The sequence below is a fragment of the Rattus norvegicus genome, chromosome 12 (genome assembly GCF_021556685.1).
Source record: "Rattus norvegicus strain SHRSP/BbbUtx chromosome 12, alternate assembly SHRSP_T2T, whole genome shotgun sequence".
Classification (NCBI taxonomy): Eukaryota; Metazoa; Chordata; class Mammalia; order Rodentia; family Muridae; genus Rattus; species Rattus norvegicus.
In genome coordinates, this window is record NC_141545.1 from 48,448,266 (window position 1) to 48,457,620 (window position 9,355).

At 50.8% G+C, this 9,355-nt stretch overlaps 1 long non-coding RNA gene across 4 annotated transcripts; it reads right to left on the bottom strand.

The window, feature by feature from the left end:
• Window positions 1-246: 246 nt before the first annotated feature.
• On the bottom strand, window positions 247-9,262 carry LOC134481303 (uncharacterized). Of its 4 annotated transcripts, none has more exons than XR_015634883.1 (4): window positions 8,803-9,262; window positions 1,439-1,598; window positions 810-896; window positions 247-593 (listed from the first exon to the last, which is right to left on the bottom strand). It is a non-coding gene; the product is annotated as an uncharacterized LOC134481303 (long non-coding RNA). The 4 variants fall into 4 exon arrangements; XR_015634882.1 differs by having other exon boundaries at window positions 800-896; XR_015634884.1 differs by lacking the exon at window positions 8,803-9,262 and adding an exon at window positions 4,980-5,130.
• Between the last annotated feature and the right edge of the window lie 93 nt (window positions 9,263-9,355).

The following is a 9,355-nucleotide window of genomic DNA, read 5'->3' on the forward strand; positions in this document are numbered from 1 at the left end:
CGGTCGTGTGCACACACACACGCTAAATAGATAAACATAATGGATTTAAAAATAAGTATTAGGGATGGAGAAGGGCTCGGCTGTTAAGAGTGCTGGCTGATCTTCCAGAGGACCCAGGTTCAATTCCCGCACCTGCATGGCAGCTCAAAACTGTCTATAACTCCAGCTCCAGGACATCTGATTTTTTTGTATTTCGTCTGTTTGTTTCATATTCAAACACAGGCATACATACAGGCAGAGCACCAATTCATGTAAAATAAAAGTAATTTATATAAAAAATAAAATAAACATCAGACGAGTATCTATGATGCCGTTAGGGTCATCGTGCTAGGAGTTGGGTAAAGGGGGGTGCTGTGATTGGAGTAGGTCGTCTGAACTTGGGCTGCATTTTGCCTAATGGAGACTCCATCGACGTTACGGTGACGTGTGTTGTGTGCGTCATATACGCTTGGCTGAGAGAGCACTGCAGTGTAAGACATGGTGAGGGTCCAAGAATCTCTGAAGAACGATACCCCAGGCTCAAAGAGTGTGCAAAAGCAAACAATGCGTCTTCAGCTGAACTTCCTGCGTGGGGGGGTCTTCCTGTTTGGGACCTGAGAGAAACGGAGACCTCCGCTTTTACTGCCTGTTAGGAGAATTCCAGGGAGGGCTGTGTGCGCTTTTACCTTGATTGGTCAGCTCTGTCTCGGGGGTGGGGGTGGGGTGGGGGTGGGGGGTGTCTGATTCTACAATCATTTAAACTCTGGAGACTTCCCCCCACCCCCGGAGGGGAGTGGGGCAGCTCACTCATTTGAGCTACCTGTTCTTACTTCTGGCCGGATGACAAGGTGCCCTGGGATTGGATGCCCGAGGCGGTGGTTGGCTGACCTCAGGTTCCTGGATCTGGGTTCTTGATTCTGGGAAACAGAAATTTAGGCCAGTTTGCAGCCTGTCACGGAGTCAGCCTGCCTCTGGCTGACTCAGCTCTCTCCACATTCAGGCTTGAAGAATTAAGGAGCCGAGCATGGCGGTGCAATCTGAAATCCTTGCCTTTGAGAGGCTAAGACCTAAGGGTGGTGAGTTTGAGCCCAGCCACAAAAGGGCTGGGGGAGGGGAAGGCACTGGGGACCACCATTTCCTGAACCAGTCACATTTCCGGACAGAGGGAGAACAGCTCTCCTTAGGTGAAGAAGCGTACGCACAATGGGGCAAGATGGCGGTGTTTCCTGGTAGCTGGAGATCGATTGAGTGTGCAGCGCTGGGAACAGGACTGGGACTCCTTGAGTGCCAGACAAGCTTTCCACCTTCGAGCTACAACCGTAGCTTAGAGGCGCCATTTTTACCAAAAGAGCAACCAATGCCAGCAAAATGGCCCCTCGTCCGATGCCAAGCCTGATGGCCTTGAGTTCAATCCCCGGAGCCTACGTGGTATAGACAGAATTGACACCAGCAAACTGACCTCTGACTTCTATGTGCATACATGATGTGTTGTAGCCAGTGTCGACCGGGAGTTGTGTATTTTAGATGTGTTCAAGCACGGCGCGCCATCGGACGGAAGCCATTCTTGGGGATGAGTAACTCAATCCGGAGTACGCAACAGAGCGTGCCTATATCACTCTCTGAGGAGCAAAGTAAGCCAAATACAGATCAGACCAGATAACATCAAAACTCTTAGTAAAGTCCGTGGGATGCCCTCTGTTCGCATTCTGTCTAAGCTCCGCCCCACAGTTACCTGGCAACAGCCAGGCGTGCCTGACTCACTATAAAAGGGGCTGCTTGCCCTGCCCCCTTGCTCTCTTGCTCCTGCTCTTGTCTTCCTGTCCCCACTCTCTCCCCACATACATGCTCATGGACGGCCTCTACTCCTCTACCTCCCTCCTCTCTCTCTCTCTCTCTCCCTCTCCCTCTCCCTCTCCCTCTCCCTCCCTCTCCCCCTCCCCCTCCCCCTCCCTCTCCCTCTCCCTCTCCCTTTCTCTGCCTCTACTACCCTCCTGACTCCCTTCCACATGCCCTGAATAAACTCTATTCTATACTACACCATCGTTGGCCAGTCCCTCAGGGGGAAGGGATGCCTCAGCACGGGCCCACAGAGGCACCTCCTTCCCCCTACCTGACCACACCTACATATCCCCCTCTCTCTATCTTTTTTTTTTTTTCTTTTTTTTTCGGAGCTGGGGACCGAACCCAGGGCCTTGCGCTTGCTAGGCAAGCGCTCTACCACTGAGCCAAATCCCCAACCCCCTCTCTCTATCTTTTTATAAACACATCACCCTCTGTAAAGATGAACCCTATAGATGGACAGGCTTATGAGAGTGGATGAAACATCCCAGGCCACACAGATGGCACAAAAGCCACCAGGTTAGAAAGCACATCTGCTCCAGCCATCTGGGCAGAGAATGGGTTTCTCATTCCTTCCCTTGAAGCAACAACCGAAGTGCATGGCCTTCTGGGTCCCCCTAGTGCGTGTCTATAAGCACAAAGACCTCCATGCTCCCTACGATAAATAGACACATAAACAAATACATAAATATAATAATATAGGGGTTGGGGATTTAGCTCAGTGGTAGAGCGCTTACCTAGGAAGCGCAAGGCCCTGGGTTCGGTCCCCAGCTCCGAAAAAAAAAACAAAACAAAAAAAAAATAATATAATGAGAGGAAAGCAATCAATGATCAGTATGGGATAGAATTTCTCTCTCTTTGATTTTTTTTTTTTTTTTTTTTTTTTTTTGCTTAAGCCTGAATGACAATAACAGGCTTCCCTCTCCTTCATCTACAGAACAAATGAGTTCTTATGCCGCCATCTTGAAAAACCATAGTTTATACCTTTAGGCTGTTCCAGTTGTCTGTTCTTGTCAGTATTGATTATTTTTGCTCAATCTCTCCTGCTTGTTTTGTGGTTTCTATTGAATTATATAAATATGGTGACATGCTTGGCCTTAAATGCGCCATTTGGTTTTGACCCAAATATGCGTTCTTAGACCTCAGGCTCCTTTTCATTTCACTTGGAAAATCTTGAAATCCTCTTAAGCAATGAGCACTGATGGCCAAAGGCAGATTTTTGGAAGGAATCCTCTATTTAGTACCCAGACCATCCCCTCCGCCTCCCAGGAGAAAATTCTCCCGTGTTCACCAATGACCTCGGAGTCCTGAGAACAGTTTGTAATCCCAGATTTCTGAAACCCAACAGAGTGATTTGTGTGATCTGAAAACAAGGGGAGATTAAGAGCAGAATTTGATTCTGACAACAGAAAGAAGCAAGCAGAGGGTGAGGTGTCCCAGAGAATTAATCCAGGCCCCACCGTGTAAACACCAGCGGGGCAGCCTTGCAAGACTGCAGGGGCCGAGAGCAGTCTCTGAAGGAGCTGGCTGCTGCCATCAAACAGCGGTGCTCCAAGAGAGATGGGCCCATGGACAGGTCCGGGAATGTGGCCTTCTCCCTGCCAAACTCCTTTGTGAGTTTTCTTGAGTCATGAGACAGCCAAATGCAATCTTCTGGATTGATGCCATGGTCCAGCCCCTCCTCCCTGTCTCAGAGCCCTTACAAGGTGAGGAGGTTTCTTTCCAGAACTCCAAAAGCATTTTTTTCTTTTGCAGGCTTCAGTCTCCCAGTCAAATGGCAGAGCAGCGTGTAATTACCTAACAAATACAGTATGGTAACACCTTAAGGTGTACGCAAGGCCTCACAGGAAACTACTTTGAAAGCAAGAGAGGTGTGTACATTCCAAAGGCTTCTTTGAAAATGGTTCCTACCCGGCAGGGTACTTCATAGCGGCTACATTTTCATTACACCTCCCCATCGGTGAGGCAAGCCGTCTTCTCTTTCCACACCCACAGTTTTCTCTACCTTAATAACATGTCTGCAATTTCCCTACATCTGAACTAAATTCCTCATTAAATCTACATTACTTGTTTGTCAGACTTTAAAAAAAAAAAAAAAAAAAACCCATGTAGAAGCTACTTGAGGTCGGCTTATGACTGTATTCCCGGCTCTCAGGAGGCTGAGGCAGGGGGATTGCTACAAGTTGGAGAGCAGGGTAGGCTGTAATTCGGAGAATAACAGGCCAACTTGCCTACATCGTGAGAGACTGTATCAAAACAAAGGAATCAGTGGGTGAGATGGGTAGGCAGATAAAGGCACTCTCCTCCGAGTCTTATAAACTGAGCTCAACAGCCAGGACTCTCGAGGTAGAAAGCTTGACCTTTGACCTCTTGACCTCTGACCTTCACGTGTGTATCTTGGCTTAAATCCTCTCCCCTCAATAAATAAGCAAAACGTGGGGGCTGAGCAGTGAACAACACTGGTCCTTGCAGAGGGACCCAGATTTGATTCCCAGCACCCAGACGGTGGCTCACGACCACCCACGACTCCACTTCCAACTCCCACAGACTCCGGCATGTGTGTGGTGCCCGCACAGACACACATTCAGGCACACACACACGAAGTAGATAGATGTTTTTAAATGTAAGGAACAAATACAACCGTATCTGTGAGGGAAATGCATGATATTTAGTCCCAGCGCTCGGCAGGTGCACACGAACGCTTTGTCGGTTGTGGCTGGGTTTCCGCGCATCTCAGTGAAAAACACTTCCTTTGCCCTCTGGGAACCAAGCGCTTGACATTTGGAAGTGTGAACTGGCCTTTAATGGCCGAGGTGCCTCTCTAGCTCTTTACTGACCTTTTGGAATGTAACTCCCCCCCACCCTCGGGAAGAGGATCCTATTGTGCTGGCGACAGCGGCATGTTGCTGTCTCTCTGTTGTTGATTCTGTTTGCCCTCTGCTCGGCGTTTCCTGTGCTGCTTCACTGTGCTAATGGCCCTGGCCTCCTGAGCCCCACACTGAAGTCCAGGCCATAGACACACATGCTCGGGTCATCCTGGACGCTCAGAAACCCCTCCTCCTGGGTCCCCAGGTCAAGGCTTTCCTAACTCATACGCTGAACCTTTGGACCCTCCCTTAGAATTTCTCCCTCCTCCACCACACCCCTGTGGGAAGTAACACCTGATGCCAGTTTGTCTTAGCTTCAGAGAGAACACGGTGGGTGCGTAGGGTGCCTGGTCCACGGACTGCCGGGGTCTGTCTGTCTGACTGCACTCTCCCCCACACGGACATTGAGGCAGAGCTGACGAGTCAGAATTCCTGCACTGTGCCCCGCCCCTCCCCGTGAGCCCAGATGAAGACCAGGAAGCTCCATTGGTTAACTTCCGTTAGTCCTGTGGACCTAATTGATCTAACCGATCTGTTCGCTCCTCCTGTCTTTGTAATCAACTACCCCAAGATGGCTGCTTAAGAGCAAACAAGCAAACAAAACCGAAACAAAATAACAACCAAGAATGCAGTTCTGCAGGGTTGGGGATTTAGCTCAGCGGTAGAGTGCTTGCCTACCAAGCTCAAGGCCCTGGGTTCGGTCCCCAGCTCCGAAAAAACGAACCAAAAAAAAAAAAATGCAGTTCTGCCAGCATTATCCATACCCTACCCCTATCCCCGGCTTCTTCAAGGATTCACCATTGCTTGTGAGATAAAGTGCGACCTCTCCAATGTCACATTCTAAGCACCTTTCCTGGCCCATGTCACAACTTTAATTACGCCCTCCTCAGTGACCAGGCACTTTCCCAAGTACACTCAGCCATCCATGTAGGGGACGTCCGGAAACCCTCATGTGGAACAACCTTCCCCAGACACTCTTCAGCCAGTTGACAGAATCCTCTTGCCCTTCAAAGAGGCCACTCAAATGTCACTTCTCTCTGCCGCTTTCTCTGTCTCCCTGAAGGTTCTCTTCTGGGCTTCCACAGAACCCAGCCTGTAATTCTGTAATTTCCTAATTGCCTGGTTTCCTTATATCACAGTTGTATTTCTCCTCCATTTGCTCTGTGTGTGGTGTGTGTGGTGTGTGCTGTGTGTGTGTGTGCTGTGTGTATGTGTATGTGTGTGGTGTGTGGTATGTATGTGTGTGGTGTGTGTGTGTGTTTGGGGGTATGTGTGTGATGTGTGTGTGCTATGTGTGTGTGTGGTGTGTGGTGTGTGTGTGGTGTGTGGTGTGTGTGTGGTGTGTGTGTTATGTGTGTGTGGTGTGTGTGTGGTGTGTGTGTGTGGTGTGTGTGTGTGGTGTGTGTGTATGTGTAGTGTGTGTGTTGTGTGTGTGTGCTGTGTGTGTATGTGTAGTGTGTGTGTTGTGTTGTGTGTGTTGTGTGTGTGCTGTGTGTGTGGTGTGTGGGGTGTGTGTGTGTGGTGTGTGTGTGTGTGGTTTGTGTGTGGTGTGTGTGTATGTGTGGTGTGTGTGTGTATGTGGTGTGTGTGTGATGTGTGTGTGTGTGATGTGTGTGTGGTGTGTGTGTGTGATGTGTGTGTGCTATGTGTGTGTGTGGTGTGTGGTATGTGTGTGGTGTGTGGTGTGTGTGTGGTGTGTGGTGTGTGGTGTGTGTGGTGTGTGTGTGTATGTGTGTGTGGTGTGTGTGTGGTGTGTGTGGTGTGTATGTGTGTGGTGTGTGGTGTGTGTGTGGTGTGTGTGTATGTGTGTGTGGTGTGTGGTATGTGTGTGGTGTGTGGTGTGTGTGGTGTGTGTGTGTGGTGTGTGTGGTGTGTGTGTGTGTGTGTGTGTGTGTGTGTGTGTGTGTGTGGTGTGTGTATGTGTGTTTCCTGGAGAATAAAGAAGAAGGAATGGATATGACATTTTGCTTGTGTTGCTTTGAGTCAGGGTTTCTCATAACCCAGGCTGGTTTCAAACTCTGTGTGGCCAAGGATGATCTTGACCCCCAGGTTCTACAGTGTCAGCCTCCAGAGTTCTGGGGTTTCAGACACCTGCCACCCTGCCCGTCTGGATCTTACCATTCTTTGGACATCTCATGAGTCTCACCCCTTCTCACACCTCCTCCACCAACTGTCGCCCCAGTCCGGCCTCAGCACCTCTCCCCTGCACTTTGGAACGAGACCTGCCTGCTGCCATATTTCCACTCACGCCCACGGTGATGGGGTGATGCGGCTTCTAGCCCCTGCCTTCCCCTCCCCCACCTTCAGCCCTCCTTATCTGGTGGCTTCTTGAACACAGCAAGCTCTCTTCTCCTCCGGATACTGAATCCCTCTGCTTGGTCAGATCCATCTTTCCCCAGATGGAGACACAACTGTTTCTTTTACTTCATACGCAGAGGTGTCTGCCGTCCAGTGACACCATCTAGTCTGGGGGCATAGCGGACCGTCAGAGTGGTCGCCCAGCATACGCTAGGCCCAAGTTCCAACCCTTGCAGGGCTGGACGCACGGACAGGTATTTGCTGACTGAGTCGGGCACATCTTTGGGTGGCAGATTCCAGGTATGGTACCTGGTCGCATACATATGTGTCGGTGCCGAGCAAATTCACAGACGTTACACATGGAATGGAACTCCAGCCTGCACCCAGGATTATCTGGGGTGGGAATACAGATGTCTCAGCCATTTAGTCTCTGAGCGTAACTCTGGTTTATTTCACTTGTGTTAATAACCGTGCGCGAGATATCCAGCTTCCTTTGGGTTTCCAACAAGAGCGGCTGGCCAACCAGGTTTGTCTCAGGGGTGTTTAGGCTTCACAAAGGTTAGCGAGCGGCAGACACGCACAGCAGGGATTTACAGTCATCCCTTGCTGCTTATCGGCTCCTGAGGGATTCCGCTCGGTTCTTCATCTCCTGAGGTTTATGTCGTGCATACGTCGTCTTTTAATCCCCCAAATGCTGCTTCATTTCCTTGTTCATTTTTGTTCTGTGAAATTGCTTTCCCGGGCCATCCTGGGGTTGGTTGGTTTGTTCGTAATTGTTTGTGTGCTCGCTTTGAGACATGTCTCTCTATGTAGCCCTGACCGGTCTATAACTCTGTAGACTATGATGGCCTCATAGAGGTCTGTCTGCCTCTGTCTTCTGAGTGTTGGGATTAAATATGCGTGTCACCTTGCCTGTTAAATTCATTCATTCATTCATTCATTCATTCATTCATTCATTCATTTTTATGAAAGGGTCTCACGTAGCCCAGCCTGGCCTAGAGCTCTTTATTCTCATCCTCCTGTTTGTAACTCCCAAGGGATTACAGACGTGTGCGTGTGTGTGTGTGTGTGTGTGTGTGTGTGTGTGTGTGTGTGTGTGCGCGTGCGTGCATGCGTGCGTGCTTGCGTGCACGGGCACGAGCCACCACACCCAGGTTTTCTTTTTCTTTTTCTTTTTTTTCCTCAAGAGTCAAAATATTTAAACAGGTTCTTACTCCGAAGCCCAAGCTGGCCTCCAGGTCGTAGCAATCCTGCTGGGATTGCGGGCCTGTGCCACCACATCCCAATCCACCTTTCTTGCACGTGTCCATGCAGAAAAGAGGGTCCTCCTCGAAGCCCGCGTTCTTTTGGGAGTCTGACCATCGATCCTAAAGAGGCTAAGCAGTGAGCAGGATGTAGGGACGGAGCATGGGCAGAGTCTAGAACACAGAGGTCCTCACCTCCAAATCTTAACTCCCCTACTACTTAGCACCTTGGTACAAGGGCCTCAGGAGGTACAGACCAGATAGAGGCTGCTCACCGCATGGGCGCCCTGTCCCAGCTCCCGCTCGGGTCTTTCGTGTGCACCGTGTCTTCTGATGTCACCCCGAAATTAGTTTGAAAGAATCATTTGCGCTTCACAGAAGAGAGGAAACAGGCTCAGGGAGGGTGATGACACTTGCCCAAGCTACCCAGATGGGGCAAGCCGCAGAGCTGGGATTTAAGATTGAAACCAGCCCAGTGTGACTTCCTGGCTGCCTACCAAGGGCAGGAGTCTCTCTACAGCTAGAAGGGCAGGAGGTGGTTGGACAGAGAAAGAAGCATAGCAAGTAGGTCCTACCTGGAATTTGACCACCACCACGAACTTCCAGGACAGGTAGCTGCAGCCAGACGCCACCTGGCTCCTCTTGGGTCAACTGTAAATTCTGTGGCTGGCTTGCCTGGGCAATCCTAGTCCCGATTACACTGTGTGGAAGGCGGATGAAAGCGGCATAGGTACACTCCTAGCTTTATCCTTCCAGGTCATCTGGTTCCTGCGTTTGTCTGGGTGGTGTCACAGAGTGCCTGCCTCCTGGCTGATCCTCTAGCGTCCTGCACCCCTTTGGTCCTATGGCCAAAGTTGTTCTCTCTGGAAAGTTCACCCTTGCTTGACTTTGGGGGCGACCGGCCAATCCGGGGCACTGAGGGATCCTCCGGGAATGATAAGGGGCTCCGCCAGTCTCCTTGGGGGAGGTTAGCCAGCCCCTTCCCTCGTGCTCCTGTTCAGTGCCGCAGCGCCCCCTTGGCCACCAGAGGCGCCCGGAAGCGGGACTCCCCGAGCGCGGGGCGGGGCGAGGGGCGGGGCGCGGCGGCACCTGGGCCGCGGGAGAGCCGGGGGTGGGCTCTCGGGGGAC